The following is a 19,624-nucleotide window of genomic DNA, read 5'->3' on the forward strand; positions in this document are numbered from 1 at the left end:
GGCATAGTGGGTAAAGCTGCCACCTGCAGTGCCGGCATCCCATATGGGTGACAGTTCAAGACCCGGCTGCTCCACTTCCAATGCAGCTCTCTGCTATAGTCTGGGAAGGCAATACAAGATGGCCCAAGTTTTTGGGCCCCTAACCCACGTGGCAGACCTAGCGAAAGCTCCTGGATCCTGGCTCTGGATCAGTGCAGCTCCAGCCATTGAGGCCATTTGGGGAGTGAACCAGTGGATGGAAGACCTCTCTCTCCGCCTCTGCCTCTCTGTAACTCTTCCTTTCAGATAAATAAATAAATCTTTAAAAAAAAAAAAAAAAAGAGGGCCCACAGCAGCACAGCTTACAAAATTAAATGGAAAGAAATTGGAATTTCAAGCACTAAGGTAACAATAAAACAAATTACTATAAAAAATAAAATAATATGTTGAATGATATACATCAGCTGTGGACAGAAGTAATATGAAGATAAACAGAGGGTATACCTGGACTCTGGTCTGTTTGTATATACTTTTTTTAAAAAAAGACATTCTGATTTTTTTTAAAAGATTTATTTATTTACTTGAAAGTCACAGTTACACAGAGAGAGGAGAGGCAGAGAAAGAGACAGAGGTCTTCCATCCGATGGTTCACTCCCCAGTTGGCCGCAACGGCCGGAACTGCACCGATCTGAAGCCAGGAGCCAGGAGCTTCTTCCAGGTCTCCTATGCGTGTGCAGGGGCCCAAGCACTTGGGCCATCTTCTACTGCTTTCCCAGGCCATAGCTGAGAGCTGGATCAGAAGAGGAGCAGCCGGGACTAGAACCGGCACCCTTATGGGATGCCAGTGCTTCAGGCCAGGGCGTTAACCTGCTGAGCCACAGCACAGGCCCGTTTGTATACACTTAAGAACAAAAGATTAATTCTCTGACTTCTTTCTGACTGCTCTTTTTAAGAAGCATTTATTTTGAAAGCCACTTTGTGTTGCGGAACAGATTAAATTCCACATAATTGTTAACCAAATTAAGAAAAAATGGAATTGACAATTTTTTTTGTGGCCCAATCTGTTCATTCAGTCCTTAACTAAAACAAGCCACAATCTTAGGAGTCAGGATCAGAGGACTTCAAACACCAGATGCAGGAGATAATGCCCTATGGATTATTTTAGGAGGTTTTAGAAACCATGAAAATTTAATGCTCACATCGAATTATTGACATGGTAATTGGTTGCCAGTTTGTTTCCAAAACATAATTAGTTTTGGCTTCTGCTGATGTTCTTTTTTTAAAATATTTATTTATTTGAAAGGCAGAGTCATGAGAGGTGGAGACAGAGAGATGGAGAGAGGTCTTCCATCCGCTAATTCACTCCCCAATTGGCTGCAACGGCCAAAGCTGGGCCAATCCAAAGCCAGGAGCCAGGAGCTTCTTCTGGGTCTCCCACGCGAGTGCAAGGGCCCAAGGACTTGTACCATCTTCTTCTACTGCTTTCCTAGGCCACGGCAGAGAGTTGGATCAGAAGTGGAGCAGCCAGGGCTTGAACCGGCCACCCATATGAGATGCTGGCACTGTAGGTGGCAGCTTTACCTGCTACGCCACAGCGTCAGCCAGGCCCCTGCTAATGTTTTGTTTTGTTTTGTTTTTGTTTTTGTTTTTGACAGGCAGAGTGGACAGTGAGAGAGAGAGACAGAGAGAAAGGTCTTCCTTTGCCGTTGGTTCACCCTCCAATGGCCGCCGCAGCCGGCACACCGCGCTGATCCGATGGCAGGAGCCAGGTGCTTTTCCTGGTCTCCCATGGGGTGCAGGGCCCAAGCACTTGGGCCATCCTCCACTGCACTCCCTGGCTACAGCAGAGAGCTGGCCTGGAAGAGGGGCAACCGGGACAGAATCCGGTGCCCCGACCGGGACTAGAACCCGGTGTGCCGACGCTGCAAGGCAGAGGATTAGCCTAGTGAGCCACGGCGCCGGCTCCCCTGCTAATGTTTTATGAAATCTTACAGAACGAAGAAATGCAGTACCCTTTCCATGGTTGTACTTATTCATGGTTTTGCCTAGGCTGTTTTAACTGTTTACATGCTTGCTTTTTTTGTTACGCTTGCTTTGCCCTCAAACCTGACAGACTCAATCCTACTCAGAAAGGGTGGCTGTGACATAATGTTTAGAGTGTAGGTGGAATACACAGCAATTCAGATAACTAAATTGGTTGGCTGAATATCACAGCCATCACCCCTCTGTCTTTGGAAATGCATTCCCTGTTCGTTAGCCTACAGAAATCCTCCACGTCTTTCAACATTGAACTGAAGTCTCTTCACGTCTGTGAAACTCCCCTAACCGGATGCTTCGCAGTGAAACGACTTTCTTTTGAGCTTGTCTTGTCCAGTCTATGTGAGACTTAACCTGACCGTGGAGCCCAGTGCTCCAAGCTGTACTTAAATCCAGTCCTGGTGGGTGGTCACCGCTTTTTTATACTGTTTGTTCAACTCACTCTTTTTCTTAGTTCCTGTATTGTTGAAGCTTAGGTTCTGTTCAGTTGAATCCTGCTTTTTCTTTGCTATGGTTTCTCCTAATTCTTCCAGTTTGACATTCAGGTTTGATACAAAGAAGATCATTTTGCTAGGTCATTTAAAAAATACTGTATAGGAAATTCAAAAACACTTAAAATGTTTACATTTCTGAATCTCAGTGGTCTCATCAAAATCATGTTCTACAAGGATGTCCATTGCATTATCGTTTATAATAGCAGAAGAACAAGTGACAATATGAATGTCAAACTAAAAGGGAATGCTTAGGTGAATTTGGGAACATTCATTTGTTAGAATACTGACTTTTAAAAATAGAAGATAAGTCTCTATACACCTAAATGGGAGTATGGACATTGAATAGTGAAGAAGATGGGAAAGTAAGTTTTGAAGATAATGATCCCATTCATATAGAGAATAAAATAGCTGTGACTCCCTCAGTATATCCGCATTTTGGAGGAAGAGAGGTAGGGATAAGGATTTTTAATCTGTGCACTTCTAGTTAGAAAAAAATTATAGTGCTTATGATTTTAAAACCTCTCGAATTCATTGCCATGACTCCCAAACCTGGTTGCTTCCATTGTGGGGAGTTATTATTGGATTGGACTAATCAATCACTCAAGTAATTTCGAGGCTGTGGAACAATCACTGGATCCTTGGTTCCCACCGATGTTTTGTTTCCTTTAGTGTTGAATTGCCTTTATCTATGAAGTAATATGTCTTCTTATTTTTGTAACAGTTTTAAAGCTTTTATTTATTTAAAAAGTAGAGAGACAGAGAAATGAACTATCCCGTTTCACTTTGCGAATGCTTGCAATGGCTAGGGCTGGAGCCCTTGCAGCCATTGGGGAGTGAATCGGTAGATGGAAGATCTCTCTTTCTCTGTCTCTTCTCTCTCTATTACTCTTTCAAGTAAATAAAAAACAACTTAAAAAAAAAAAAAACAAGTTAAATTTCAAATAGCTCATGAGTAGCAGAACATGTGAGTTACATTTTAAAAGCTTAACGGACAAAGCATGTATGATTTATAGGCAAAATGGTAGCCAATGAGAGTTACATTTTCCAATAAAAGTAATCTACTATGCACAGGCATCTGAAAAAAGGTGTTCCGCCTGTAAGTGCTTGAAATCCACCTTGATTCACTTTCAGAAAAACCTGAGTCCTGTACGCACACTTCACCACAGCCGCCTAACAGTTTCTACAAGAAACAAGTGTTGGTAGCTAGCGAGCCAAGTCGGTGTTGAGAGGTGGTTCCTCCTGCTTTCCTGCCTCATTAGCTGTGATGTGACTGCGATTCAGAGCCATCCAGCGTTGCTTAAGAAGCCTGCCACACAGCAGCCTGTCTCTTTTGTGCTTCTCAACAACTCCAGGAATAGTGCTGAGAGTTGGATTGCCCTAAAGCAAGTCCTGGCTGTGCCGTGTCTGTCTGCACTCCTAATAGTAAGTTCCCTAGCCTCTCTAAGCCCCCGTTTCCTCATTGATGGGATGGAAGTGGATTAAGGATGGAACGAGATAATCCATGTATTCATGGAAGCATGTTTTTTTTATTTTTTATTTTTTGACAGGCAGAGTGGACAGTGAGAGAGAGAGACAGAGAGAAAGGTCTTCCTTTGCCGTTGGTTCACCCTCCAATGGCTGCCGCGGCCGGCGCACCACGGGAAGCATGTGTTTTAAAAGTTGTTACCTTTCTTTTGCAAGGGAAGGAACTGGTGATTCCAAAGAATTTGATGAATACACAATTTGAAAATAAATGAATCTTTTTGTTCCATGTTTTCACCAATGTTTGGAAGTGCCCTAGTATTGAAGGGAAGTAATTTGATGGGGCTAGAATTCCAGCACAGGTTACCTGATGCCTGTGATTTTTCTACAACTGGATGCCACAACCCAGAGCTCACCACACCACACACAGTGACATGTCTTGTCCTACCCTGTCACGTCATGCCACAACACAGCACAGCCCACATTCTGTACAACACACCACATCATACCACACCACAGTACCCACCATCACACTTTGCCACGGCACCTGCCATGTCACCTTCCTGACAGCGGCAACCCTCAGCTGTCACCCTCACATGGCCTTCCTGTAGGCCTCCCAAAGCATATCATTTTGCCTGGCATTCTTTTTTTTTTAACTTTTATTTCATGAATATAGATTTCCAAAGTACAGCTTATGGACTTCATTGCCCCCCACCCCGTGACTTCCCTCTCACCCGCAACCCTCCCCTTTCCCGCTCTCTCTCCCCTTCCATTCATATCAAGATTCATTTTCAATTTTCTATATATACAGAAGATCAGTTTAGTATACATTAAGTAAAGATTTCAACAGTTTTCACCCACATAGAAACACAAAGTGAAAAATACTGTTTGAGTACTCGTTATAGCATTAAATCTCAATGTACAGCACATTAAGGACAGAGATCCTACATGAGGAGTAAGTGCACAGTGACTCCTGTTGTTGACTTTACAAAATGGGCTGGCGCCACGGCTCACTAGGCTAATCCTCCGCCTAGCGGCGCCGGCACACCGGGTTCTAGTCCCAGTGGGGCGCCGGATTCTGTCCCGGTTGCCCCTCTTCCAGGCCAGCTCTCTGCTGTGGCCAGGGAGTGCAGTGGAGGATGGCCCAAGTGCTTGGGCCCTGCACCCCATGGGAGACCAGGAAAAGCACCTGGCTCCTGGCTCCTGGCTCCTGCCATCTGATCAATGCGGTGTGCCGGCCGCAGCGCACTGGCCACGGCGGCCATTGGAGGGTGAACCAACGGCAAAGGAAGACCTTTCTCTCTCTCTCTCTCTCTCTCTCACTGTCCACTCTGCCTGTCAAAAAAAAAAAAAATGACACTCCTGTCTATGGCATCAGTAATCTCCCTATGCTCCAGTCATGAGTTTCCAAGGCTATGGAAGCCTTTTGAGTTCTCCGACTCTTATCTTGTTTAGACAAGGTCATAGTCAAAGTGGAAGTTCTCTCCTCCCTTCAGAGAAAGGTACCTCCTTCTTTGAAGACCTGTTCTTTCCCCTGGGATCTCACTCACAGAGATCTTTCATTTAGTTTTTTTTTTTTTTTTTTTTTTGCCAGAGTGTCTTGGCTTTCCATGCCTGAAATACTCTCATTTCAGCCGGATCCGAATGCCTTTAGGGCTGATTCTGAGGCCAGAGTGCTGTTTAGGACATCTGCCATTCTATGAGTCTGCTGTGTATCTCGCTTCCCATGTTGGATTGCTCTCCCCTTTATTTATTCTATTGGTTAGTATTAGCAGGCACTAGACTTGTTTATGTGATCCCTTTGACTCTTAGTCCTTTCATTATGATCAATTGTGAACTGAAATTGATCACTTGGAATAGTGAGATGGCATTGGTACATGCCACCTTGATGGGATTGGATTGGAATCCCCTGGTATGTTTCTAACTCTACCATTTGGGGCAAGTCAGCTTGAGCATGTCCCAAATTGTACATCTCTTCCCTCTCTTATTCCCACTCTTACATTTAACAGGGATCACATTTCAGTTAAATTTTAACACTTAAGAATAACTGTGTATTAATTACAGAATTAAACCAGTAGTATTAAGTAGAACAGACAAAAAAAATACTAAGAGGGATAATGTATTAAGTTGTTCATTAACAGTCAGGGCTATGCTGATCAAGTCACCATTTCTCATAGTGTCCATTTCACTTCAACAGGTTTCCTTTTTGGTGTTCAGTTAGTTGTCACCGATCAGGGAGAACATATGGTATTTGTCCCTTTGGGACTGGCTTATTTCACTCAGCATGATGTGTTCCAGATTCCTCCATTTTGTTGCAAATGACTGGATTTCATTGTTTTTTACTGTGGTGTAGTATTCTAAAGAGTACATATCCCATAATTTCTTTATCCAGTCTACCGTTGATGGGCATTTAGGTTGGTTCCAGGTCTTGGCTATTGTGAATTGTGCTGCAATAAACATTAGGGTGCAGACCGCTTTTTTGTTTGCCAATTTAATTTCCTTTGGGTAAATTCCAAGGAGTGGGATGGCTGGGTCGAACGGTAGGGTTATATTCAGGTTTCTGAGGAATCTCCAGACTGACTTCCATAGTGGCTTGACCAGTTTGCATTCCCACCAACAGTGGGTTAGTGTCCCTTTTTCCCCACATCCTGGCCAGCATCTGTTGTTGGTAGATTTCTGCATGTGAGCCATTCTAACCGGGGTGAGGTGAAACCTCGTTGTGGTTTTGATTTGCATTTCCCTGATTGCTAGTGACCTTGAACATTTTTTCATGTGCCTGTTGGCCATTTGGATTTCCTCTTTTGAAAAATGTCTATTGAGGTCCTTGGCCCATCTCTTAAGTGGGTTGTTTGTTTTGTTTTTGTGGAGTTTCTTGATCTCTTTGTAGATTCTGGTTATTAACCCTTTATCTGTTGCATAGTTTGCAAATATTTTTTCCCATTCTGTTGGTTGTCTCTTCACTCTCCTGTTTCTTTTGCAGTACAGAAACTTCTCAATTTGATGCAATCCCAATAGTTGATTTTGGCTTTGACTGCCTGTGCCTCCTGGGTCTTTTCCAGAAACTCTTTGCCTGTGCCAATATCTTGAAGGGTTTCTCCAATGTTCTCTAATAACTTGATGGTGTCAGGTCATAGATTTAGGTCTTTAATCCATGTTGAGTGGATTTTTGTGTAAGGTGTAAGGTAGGGGTCTTGCTTCATGATTCTGCACGTGGAAATCCAGTTTTCCCAGCACCATTTATTGAATAGACTGTCTTGCTCCAGGAATTGGTTTTAGATCCTTGATCAAATATAAGTTGGCTGTAGATGTTTGGGTTGATTTATGGTGTTTCAATTCTGTTCCATTGGTCTATCCATCTGTTTCTGTACCAGTACAATGCTGTTTTGATTACAACTGCCCTGTAGTGTGTCCTGAAATCTGGTATTGTGATGCCTCCGGCTTTGTTTTTGTTGTACAAGATTGCATTAGCTATTCGAGGTCTCTTGTGCCTCCATATGAATTTCAGCATCATTTTTTCTAGATCTGCGAAGAATGTCTTTGGTATCTTGATTGGGATTGCGTTGAATCTATAAATTGCTTTTGGGAGAATGGACATTTTGATGATGTTGATTCTTCTAATCCATGAGCATGGAAGATTTTTCCATTTTTTGGTATCCTCTTCTATTTCTTTAAGATTTTGTAATTCTCATCGTAGAGATCTTTAACGTCCTTGGTTAAGTTTATTCCAAGGTATTTGATTGTTTTTGTAGCTATTGTGAATGGGATTGATCTTAGAAGTTCTTTCTCAGCCGTGGCATTGCTTGTGTATACAAATTGCCTGGCATTCTTTAAAACCCAGTGGCCTGTGTCCAGTTCCCAACACTGACACAAAATCCAAGACTGTGAGGTCTGTGTCCACCAGAGGAAGGGTGTTTGTTGTTGTTGTTATTTACTTTATACTAAGTGTACATATATGTGAGAATGTCCTTTCTTCTGGTGCTTTACAAATACAAGGGATTTATTAAATCTTTTCTGTTGAATGAGTCCGGGATTGATGGTAAAGCGTATGCTCAAAGCTCTGGCATGTGACTCAGCTACGTGGTATTATGGCAACCAGGTGATCAGAAATTGCTTCATACACACTCTGCACGGCACAGGCATTGAAAAACGTGTAAGCCATGTTTCTCGGCAGAGAAAGGGAACGCACAGCAAAGTAGGAAAGGCCAGTGTGTGACTCCTGGCATGGAAATGTGGAAGAAGGCACTGAGGTCTGGGAGAAGGGAAGGGGGCAGGGAGACACACCCCCGCGAGGTGGGACTTCGCCTGTATTTGAGGGGCAGGGAAAGAGCCTTTCAGTTGAGGAGGATTTGGAAATTCTCCTAGTGGGTCTGTGGGGTGGAGCAGATGTGTTTCCCAAGCGGTCTCAGAGGAAGAGCTGTAAAGGCAAATGGGGAGCCCTTGAAGAAGACCCTGAAATCAAAGGCCGAGGAATGGGCAGAGAGGGCTAAAGGCTTGGGAACAGAGAAGTGGCATGGCCAGAGTGGTATCTCGGGAGACATACGTGTCAGCTGTCTGCAGGGTGGGGCAGGCGGAAAGCGGGGGAGGCTGGAAACCAGAGAACATGTGGCAAACTCACAGTAACCCAGCAGGAGGTGACATGGGCAGTAGCCAGTGTGTGAGAAGGGAGGGAAGGAGGGAGGGAGGAAGGAAGGAAGGAGGAAGGAAGGATGGAAAAAGGAAAGAAAGAGGGAGGAAGGAAGGAAGGAAGGGAGGAAGGAGGAAGGAAGGAAGGAAGGAAGGAAGGAAGGAAGGAAGGAAGGAAGGAAGGAAGGAAGGAAGGAAGGAAGGAGGGAGGAAGGTCATGTGTAAAGAATTAGGGACGATTCTAGCTACAAGACACTGTGGAGGAGGCAACACCATGGGACAGTAAAGAGATCAGTGGTTGCCAGGGGTTAAGGGGAGGGAGGGATGAATAAAAGGGTACAGGAGTCTTTAGGGCAGTGCAAATCCACTGTGTGACACTGCAGTTGTGGATCTGTGACTTACATGATGGATTGGTGTCGCTACTCTGATGGGGCACGTTGATACGGGGGAAGCGGTGCATTTGCCTCCCTCGGCGGGGCTGCTCTGACAAAGCACCCCACGAAGTGGGGCCTTAGAAACAGAAGCATTTATCTCTCACAGTGGTGGAGATTGAGAAGCTCAGCATCAAAGCCCTGGAGGATTTGGTGTGTGGTGAGAGCCCCATTTCTGGGTCATAGGTGGCACCTTTGACTGCCTTCTCACACGGTCGAGAGGTGAGGGAGCGCCCTTGAACCTCTTTTGTAGGTACACCAAGCCCTCATGATCTGGCCACCTCCCCAAGGCCTCACCCCCACATGCTGTCACCAGGGTGGTTAGCGTTGCAACATACAAATTATTGGGGGTGGGGGGAGCACAAGCAATCAGACCATAGCAACATGCACAGGATATGGGGTTTATGAGAAATCTCTGTACCTTCCTCTCGGTTTCACTGTGAACCTAAAACTGCTCTAAAAAGTTACATCTATTTTTAAAAAATTATAGGAATTGGCTATATAATGCGGTGGGAGCGGGAACCAAAGAACTATTAAAGCACAAGTTCATGACAGATTTTTGCAACTCTCCATGTCGTACTTAGCATTGATTAGACGATGGGCCAGAGCCCACAAAAAGCCTCCTGCAGAGCTGTTCTCATTGCATCCCTGCACTCTCTAGCCTCCTGCTCTCCAAGGCACAGCTGTGAGTTCTCAGAGTCTCAGACAGTGATCCGTCTGCTAGGCCAGGATTTTTTTTTTTTTCTCAAACAAGATTCTTTACTAAAGTAAAATTTTTTTACTAAACTCCCCAGGCAAGGTAAACCCTGGCTCTTCATAGAAGAAACAAAACAAAGTTGCTGACTCATTTTTTTATTAAACATTAATTTGCAGTCCCGAAAGCTAAGACAAGCTTTAAATAAGGCGGCGAGCTGGGGGCGAAAATGTAATTACTCATATTCTTAAACCCCAAGCATGTCATTGGCTTCAGCTTCAATTCTTGCTAGAGAATACAAAACTCATTTTTAAAATTCTATTAATAAGTCACAGAGATAAAACTGCTAAAGCATGGGTGCACCTGCATCTTCCAGGGCCCATTTGTCATGTTAAATCACAGGACACGTAACAGCAGAAAGAGAATGCCTTTCGGTGACGGGGAGGCTCCCCGAGCCTGCTTGGCACGGCCGCCCCGCACAGAGGGCTCCGTTGTCAGATGTGTCACAGCCTCCATCCTCGGGGCCTGCTGATTTCCTCGCACTCGGGAAAGGATGAGTGGGAGCCTTCCGAGAAGGTTCCTTGCCATCTGGGGGTGGTAAATGCAGACTCACTCCCCGTCCCGGTGCCTCTCTCCCCACTGTCACTGCATCATTGTCATTTTCTGATGCTGTCCTTGTTTTTAAATGTTTCTCAGTGTTACAGGACCACTGTCCCCTCCAGCTGTTAGTACTCATATTGGCGCTATTCAGATCATGGGTGTCTGTGTTTTTGTAATTCCAGGGGGAAGGGTAAACCAGATATTTCTCTCCTAGAGCATTTCTATCTGTTCTCCGACAACCTTTGGATATAGTCGGTCTTTCTTTTCTGGTCTTCTCTGTGTTCCCATTTCCAAGCAACAAAAGGTCTTACTGAGGATAGAAGTGTGGTCTCAAACTGGATCCTCTGGGTCTACCGTAGTGGGTCAGCATGGGCTCTGTTTGCAAGGCACAAAGCCCATCCATGGGCGCTGACCCTCCCTTTCTTTTTCTGTCTATTGTCTTGGTAAATCTCAGCTTTTAGTGCCCAAGTCAGTCCTCATCAGGCCCATGACAGGATCTGTGTCAGTGGCACCACTCACAAGGACTTCATGAACGACCACCTGCTGGTGGAGCTGTGCGGGAAGACATTACCTTGCATTCTCGTGACGTGAGTGTCCAGGGCAGACCTAGAGAGCCACAGGAGTGTGGATTGGCTGTTTTGAAGTTCTTCAGACCCTAATCACGTGGAGATCAAGGAGCAAACTAGTGGGCAGATGGTAGTACCTTGCAAGTGACTTAAATCTTTCCTGCACAGGAGACAGTAGGTAAAATCACCAGCTCTCATTCATCCAGTGGTTAGTATGAGTCAGACCAAGATCTGAGAGTATTATTTATTTAATCCTATGATAGCCCGATCCTGTGGGAACTGTTACTGCCCCCACGTTAAAGATGGGTAAACAGAGACTCTTGAGGCTAGCTGGCCTGGAGTCTCCCAGCTGCTGGTCAGTGGTGGAGCCCGCATGCGAGCTGGGGCCGCCTGGCATGAACTCCATGCTGTGGGGATGAGTCAGCATTAAGAATCTGGAGATGGAAGTTTTCATCATCATGGGAAAAGTAAAACCATCCTCAGCAAGTCATCTTTGTCATCCCACTCCTTAGTATTGCCAGAGGATTTAAAAAATAAAACGCCTACCCTTTATGAAAATTCTGAAACTGTCTGATCCATGACACCAGGGGATACAAAAGCCTGCCTTTCTTAGCATATCTTGTGACCTCATGGCAGTAGTTCCAGCTTTCTTTCATCTCTCTTTTACCTAGCTTTTGACTAGAAATAGGGACCTTTGGATCCTTCAGGTTTTATTATGGGAGGACTTCAAAAAGTCTGTGGAAAAGGGCCTCTGTCATGGTGCGGTGGGCTAAGTTGAGGCTTGCAACGGTGGCATCTCCTATTGGAGTGTGAGTTCGAGTCCCAGCTGCTCCTCTTCCAGTCCAGCTCTCTGCTAATGCCCCTGGGAAGGCGGAAGCACTTCGACCCCCGCCACCCATGCAGGTGACCTGAATGGAGCTCCTGGTGCTGGCTTCAGCCTGGCCCATCCTGGCTATTGTGACCATCTGGAGAGGGAACCAGTAGACGGATGAGCTCTGTTTGCCTCCTCTCCCCTCTTTCTGCCTTTCAAATAAATCAATCTTTAAAAAAAAGTTTATGGAATCTGAAATTAAATGGTAAGTTTATTTTGGTATGAGAAATTTTGAAATACATGTGGTCTTTTCATTTGCATGGATTTTAATTATGAAAAACTATGAATTTATCTGCCTGAATTTCAGAGTTTTTGTATCAAAATTGTACTAACTAGTTATAACAGATCTGAACAGGATCTAGTTATAGACACTAGGGAAGACAAGACATCAATTTGAAAATACCCCCTATCAGAGCAACATGAATTCTGCTAAAAACAAACATCATATTTATAGTGAACCATGGGTGGAAGAAAGGTGAAATTATCGATGCTTTATGAGTAGTTAATGGGGAAAATGCTCCCAAAGAAATCAATGGTGGCAGGCCATCCACATCAGTTTGCCAGGAGAACATTAACTTTATTCGTGCCCTAATTTAAAAAGACTGTGTTTAAAAGAGTTTAACACAGAAGCAATAGCCAATACCATAGATATCTCAGTTGGTTCCACCTACAAAATTCTGACTGCAAAATTAAAGTGGAGAGGCCGGCACTGTGGCGTAGCAAGTAAAGCAGCTGCCTGCAGTGCTGGCATCCCATATGGGCACCAGTTCAAGACCTGGCTGCTCTACTTCCAATACAGCTCTCTGCTATGGCCTGGGATAGCAGTGGAAGATGGCCCAAGTCCTTGGGCCCCTGCACCCACGTGGGAGACCTGGAAGAAGCTCCTGGCTCCTGGCTCCTGGCTTTGGATTGGCGCAGCTCCACCCATTGCAGGCATCTATGGAATGAGCCAGCCAGCGGATAAAAGACATCTCTCTCTCTCTCTCTCTCTCTCTCTGCCTCTCCTTCTCTCTCTGTGTAACTCTTTCAAATAAATAAATCTTTAAAAAAATTAAAGTGGAACAAACCAGGGCAAGCATTTGGCACAGGAGTTAACATGCTACTTAGGATGTCTACATCCCGTGTCACAGTGCCTGGGTGTGAGTCCCAGCTTCTCTCCTGATCTTAGCTTCTGCGAACGTGCACCCTGGGAAGCAGTGGTGTGGGCTCAGGTCTGTAAGTTCCTGCCTCCCATTTTGGAGACCTGGGTTGAGTTCCGGGATCCCAGCTTCAGCTTGTTTTCCTCCTGCCTGCTAGTATCATGGGCACTTGGGAGTGAACCCACAGGTGGGAGATCTCTGACTCTCTCTTTCTGCCTTTCAAATAAATTAATCAACTAATTAATTAATTAAAGTGGAGCAGACTTTATGCTTGATGGGAGCCAAACCTTTTGTACTCCAATTAGCTGTAGACAAGAACAGAGGTTTCGATGGAAATTTTAAACAAGTAGGATCAAGATCTTGAAGCATTTCTTTGAATAATTGTAACCAGAAATCAAGAGTGATTTTGACAGTATGATCTTGAATATAAATCACAATCAAAGCAATGGCTACCAAGAGTTGGAAAGGTCCAGTCAAAGCAAAAATGCATTGATCAAGAAGAAAGGCCATGGCAGAAGTTTTTCTGGATGCTCAAAACATTTTGCTCGTTGACTTTCTGGAGGGCCCAAGAACAACCAGGTCTGCTTATTAGGAGAGTTTTTGTTGCTACTAAGATAGATTAACTTATTTATTTGGAAGGCAGAGTGACAGAAAGAGGCAGAGGGAGAGAGAGACACAGATCTTCCATCTTTTAGTTCACTCCCCAAATGACCACAACAGCCAGGGCTGGGCTGGGCTGGACTGGGCTGAAGCCAGGATCCAGGACCTCCATTCTGTTCTCCCACATGTCATCTTCTGCTGTCTTCCCAGGTGCATTAGCAGGGAGCTGGATCAGAAGCAGAGCGGTGGGGCCTTGAACTGGCCCCTCCATATAGGATGCCAGCATTGCAAGCAGCAACTTAACCTGGGAGAGTGTTTTCAGAAAGTTGACCGATGTGTTAGCAGAAGAACACCCAGGGAAGACTCACCAGCGCCCGTCTGCATCACAAGGATGCTCCTGATCATCCCCTTACCAAACAAGGGCAATTTTGTGAGAGTTGTGATGGGAAATCATTGGGTATCTACCCTATGGTGCCAATTTGGCTCCTTCCGAGTTCTTTTTATTTCCTAATATTAAAAAAAATATTTAAAGGGGCACCTGTATTTTTAATGTGAAAAGACTGCATTCATGTGGTGAAATTCCCAGAACACTCAATTCTTTAGAGAGGGGTTAAATGGCAGGTGTTGTCATTTACAAAGGTATCCTGAACCCATAGAGTGTATGTTGAGAAATAGTTTTTTATTTGTATCTTTTAATTCCATTTTTTCATGAGCTTTTGGAAGCCACACATGCGTATAATAGCAGGGTATCTATGTATATTCTATATGTCATATTATGTGTAATAGTAATTTCTAGTCTAGATAAGGAGAGTGCTGTCATTGAGTGGGTCTGTATTTAACAATATAACAGTATGGCTGCTCCCCGAGGCAACTGGCTTTTGCGCTCTGCCTCAGTTCCCACATCTGCCAGCCCTGCAGGAGCACTGACAAGAATTAATTGCCGTTCCTGAACCTTCAGGCTCAATTCTGCTTCTCAGTTCCAGCAATCCCCACAGGGCTCTGCTCTCACATAATTTATCGTCTAGGATAGGATTTTCTGTTTACAAAGATTTTATGTAGTTGGCACTATCTAATGTGATATACATCCATTTCCAACCTGAATAAGTTGGAACCTTGAGAATCTTTTGGGGTATTTAGCTCAATTTAAGAAAATGGGACATTCAAAGTATTTGGATTATTCATTGTTTTTATGATGGTTCCAACATGGTGCCATCTAAAATGTGTGGGAAAAAAATGAAATATGCTATGCGCACACACATGACTTTCTGCGTCGTCTTCTTACCCTCCAGTTGGCAATATTTGTGGAGTGGAGTGAGGAAGTCCTCCCAGGTTCATGCTGGGCAGGGCAGAGCTAGCAGGGTATGAGTGTCGGGGATGAGAATTCTTCCCAATGGTTGATTCTGGTTGCAGTCTCTCAAATAATGTGGCTGTAGTCTAGAGTTTGTACCCTCCATTGTTCTGTGCATCTAGACAGTCCCCGTTCTTTAAGGCGTCACCTCAAGGAAAATCACGTTGACTCTGGTTTTTTGTTTGTTTGTTTGTTTGTTTTGACAGGCAGAGTGGACAGTGAGAGAGAGAGAGACAGAGAGAAAGGTCTTCCTTTACCGTTGGTTCACTCTCTAATGGCCGCTGCGGCCGGCGCATTGCGCTGATCAGAAGCTAGGAGCCAGGTGCTTCTCCTGGTCTCCCATGCAGGTGCAGGACCCAAGCACTTGGGCCATCCTCCACTGCACTCCCTGGCCACAGCAGAGAGCTGGCCTGGAAGAGGGGCAACCGGGACAGAATCCGGCGCCCCGACCAGAACTAGAACCCGGTGTGCCGGCGCCGCAAGGCGGAGGATTAGCCTAGTGAGCCGCGGCGCCGGCCTTGACTCTGTTTTACAGGAAAGCAAGAGGGTAAAGAAGTTGTGTCAGATTGCAGCAGCGCCAATCAGTACAAGCTCATGGAGAGCAGGGAGGGACTTCTATGGTGTCTCACCCAACTTTCCACAGGATGCCAACTCCTGCCGATCCAGGTGCCAGGCCCCTGTCTGCCAGGATGAGAGCACTCCTGTCTGGAAATACAGCCCCTGTCCCTTGTTAGGTAACTCACATTCTTAGAGTGATTTTCACATGACAGATTAAAATGTCCTCTTAGCGACTAGCATTAATTTGTCCTATTTTGTTCTCCATAGATGTCTAGAATAAATCCACACATTGATTCATCGGTCCATTCATTCACTTCTTCATTTTTTTATTGGATACCTACTGTGTACATTATAATGTACCAGACACAAGGCTGAAGCCCCAGGAGCTGACAGATAAGTAGAAGATACCATGGACATACATAGGTCAGAAGTCATACAGCCGTGTGAGCAGTAGAAGTCCAGTGCTATGAGAATGAGGAGGGAGAACAATAGGAAGGGCTCAGGTCCTGACGGACATGGGACAAGATCAGTCCCACGGTCTGAATGTTTGTGTCCCTTGCAGCGTTCCCATGTTGAACTTCTGACCCACAAGATGATGGAAGGGGGGGGTCTTTGGGAGGTGATGAGGTCATGAAGGCAGAGAGCCCCCGTGATTGGGATTAGTGCCCATAGGGAGCTCAGAGTTTCCCCAGCCCCTCTACCACATGTTGTTACAGCATAAAGGTCATCTAGGAAGCAGGCCCTCGGCACACTCCAAATCCATTAGCACCTTGACCTTGCAATTCCAGCCTCCAAAATAAGTTTCGTGGTTTACAAGCACCCAGATGACGGCAGGTGTCTTACGGAGCCTGCCTGGGGGCAGGTGGTCGGCAGATTCGTCAGGGAGGAGGCGGCACGTACAGCTTCTTCTCTTTCACCTCTTGAGGTTGAAGGGCGGAGATCTGGGTATGGAGATGGGCAGGACTGCTGAGTGATCTCAGTCAGAGAGGGCAAGGCGGGGCTGTGCCGGGAGGGGAGGCTGGTGGCAGGAGCAGTGAGGCTGACCACGCCACGGGGAAGGCACACCATCTGCAGGGCCAGGGTGCAGAGTGTAAAGATTCCCCAGTGAGGCAGGGCAGAGCCCTGGGGCCAAGCACTGCACAAGCGACACTTGTGTTTGCTGTGATAACGGCTGGTGCGGGAGACAGTGGGCTGGAGGGCTATGCTACATGCTGGTGATAGATGATGAGGGCCAAGAGCCCTGTGCTGGCACCTGCAAGGGAAGCCTTGAGTGACAGTTGGATGACAATGACTGTGACACAGCCCTACCAACCACCCACTACGTTTCCACCAGGAGCCCATGGCATCCCCATGGCCACTCTCTGCACTTCCAGATCACTCACGTCCATGGAAAAATCCCCCTTTACTCTCTGGTGAACTCTCTGGTGAACTTACCACCCCGTGCAAGTGGCTCCCAATGATGGTGGTAGAGAACCCCAAACCAAATAATCTCTGGGGAAACATTGCAGGCCCACGTCCCCTCCTCCAGGGAGTTCTTTTTGTGGGGTAGGCCTATATCATAAAGAAGCTTTCAGAATTTTTTTTTTTACGTAAAGGGGTGTGTGCCCTTACAGATTGAAATTTAATAATTTTCCCTTTGGTGGTCTGTGTATTAGGCAATAAGGCTCATTGTTACTATTAAGCTTTTTTTGGGGGGGGATGGGGGCGTTAACTTCCTGGCTGTACCACTTATGCCTGTGATATCTTGGGCGAGTTATTCAGCCCCTTTTCTCGTCTATAAAATGAGGTTATCTAGGATCGCTTTAATGACTAATGCTTTAATTAATTACTTTAACGAGGCAATATCTATTTTAAAAAAATCACTTCTTTCTTAAAAGATTTATTTATTTATTTGCAAAGTAGAGTAAAAGAGGGAGAGAGGGAGAGAGAGAGCGAGGTCTTCCATCCACTGGTTCACTCCCCCAAATGACTGTAAAAGCCAGGGCTGGGCCAGGCCGAAGTCAGGAGCCAAGAGCTCCATCCAGGTCTCCCGTGTGGGTGGCAGGGGCCAAGCATTCAGGCCGTCATCTGCTGCCTTCCCACACATTAGCAGGAAGCTGGGTCTGCTGCAGAGCAGTCAGAACTGGAACCCGTGCTCGGATACGGGACGGCAGTATCACAAGGGTAGCTTATTTTACCCAGTGCACCACAGCACCAACCCCTTGGCTCGGACCTCTTTCTGACACCCAGCAAGCACTCAAATGTTAGCCTCCGATATTGCGTTACTGCTACTGTTTTGAAGACTTTTACATGCGTCGGTGCTCTACTCTGGATGACTCTTTGCTATGTCACGTGTTTTTTACCTGTGCGTGCTGAGTGTGTGCTTGTGTATATGTGTGTGTGATGTGTTTGTGTGCATGTGAGCAGTTTGGACTTCATAAAATTGTTGTAAGGATCAGGTAACAACCAAATGGTTGCTACAGCTGGTGCTCTGCGCTGATCCGAAGCCAGGAGCCAGGTGGTGCTTCCTCCTGGTCTCCCATGGGGTGCAGGGCCCAAGCACTTGGGCCATCCTCCACTACCTTCCTGGGCCACAGCAGAGAGCTGGACTGGAAAAGGAGCAACCGGGGTGCCGGCACCGCAGGCAGAGGATTAGCCTAGTGAGCCGCGGCGCTGGCCTTTTTCTTCCTTTTCTGCCCACTTTGTGTGCATGTGTTAGCTGTGTTATACACAGAGCAAAGTCCGGTTGAAAACATGCTGCAGACTCAACCTTGGAAGCTCGTTTTGCGGCTAACATGTCCAGAGGAGTGAAGTCATTCCCAGCGGATGACTCTGAGCAACACTGCGAAGCAAAGAATGGGCAGTCAAGGAGGGAATGAAACAAAATGAGAGGGAAAACTGAAGGGACAGAGAAGTGCACCACTTAGGGGTGAGGCCATTGGAGAACCAGGAGTCCCCTTCTCTAAAGACCTTTACAAAGAGAAGGAGTGAGGCCAGCCTTGTGGCGTAGCAGGTGAAGCCGCTGCCTGCAACACCAGCATCCCGTATGGACGCCGGTTCAAGTCCCGGCTGCTCTACTTCCTATCCAGCTCTCTGCTGTAGGCAGGGGAGGATGACCCTGCAGCCACGTAGGAGACCCAGAAGAAGCTGCTGGCTCCTAGACTCTGCCTGACCCAGCCCCAGCTGCTGTGGCCATTTGGGGAGTGAACCAGTGGATAGAAGATCCACCCCCCTGTCTCTTTCCCTCTCTCTGCAACTCTACCTTTCAAATAAATAAATAAGTCTTGAAAGAAAAAAAGAGGGCAGGGGCAGGAGTTTGGCTGCGAGTTTGAGCTGTCAAGAGGGAGCGCCTCGTCCTGTGCTGATGTGCCTGCACTTGGGCCACGGCTCTGCTCTGAATTCCGGCTCCTTCTGAATACTCACCCTGAGAGGCAGCAAGTGATGGCTCAGCTGCTAGAGTCCCTCCCACCTGCATGAGAGACTGGCACGGATTTCCTGGCTCCTGGCTTCAGTTTAGCCCTGCCAGGCTTTTTTTTTTTTTTTTTTTTTTCAGACAGAGTGGACAGTGAGAGACAGAGAGAAAGGTCTTCCTTTGCCGTTGGTTCACCCTCCAATGGCTGCTGCGGCCCGTGCGCTGCGGCCAGCGCACTGTGCTGATCCAAAGGCAGGAGCCAGGTGCTTCTCCTGGTCTCCCATGGGGTGCAGGGCCCAAGCACTTGGGCCATCCTCCACTGCACTCCCGGGCCACAGCAGAGAGCTGGCCTGGAAGAGGGGCAACCGGGACAGAATCCGGCACCCTGACCGGGACTAGAACCCGGTGTGCCGGCACCGCTAGGCGGAGGATTAGCCTGTTGAGCCGCGGCGCTGGCCACCAGGCTCTTGTGGGTATCTCAGGAATGAACCAGCAAACAGGAGGTCTCCCCTCACCCCATCCCCACCCCCCAAAAAGAAGCAAGAGAATGAAGGTGGGGGGGAGTGAGAAGAGGCTGGTCAGTGGGCACAAACTTATAATTGGATAGGAGGAGTAAGTTCTGGTGTTTATTGCACAGGAAGGCGGCTGTGGTTAACGATAATTACAAAAGAGCGTTTTGAATGTTCTTACCACAAATGTTTGAGGTGATGGATATGCTAATCACTCTAGTTGATCATTGCATAATTATTTAAAACATCACACTGCACTTCATACATACAGTTATTATGTGTTAATTAAAAAAATTTTAAAGGGGAAATATCTCCCTCTTCCC

General features: G+C 46.3%; 1 protein-coding gene across 2 annotated transcripts in view; it reads left to right on the forward strand.

Annotated features, from left to right (window-relative positions):
* RTN1 (reticulon 1) overlaps nucleotides 1–19,624 on the forward strand; it is a 268,680-nt gene that overhangs the window by 119,733 nt on the left and 129,323 nt on the right. The window lies entirely within an intron of this gene.

This window comes from Oryctolagus cuniculus, chromosome 20 (assembly GCF_051225735.1).
Source record: "Oryctolagus cuniculus isolate XC-2025 breed Fujian yellow rabbit chromosome 20, ASM5122573v1, whole genome shotgun sequence".
NCBI lineage: Eukaryota > Metazoa > Chordata > Mammalia > Lagomorpha > Leporidae > Oryctolagus > Oryctolagus cuniculus.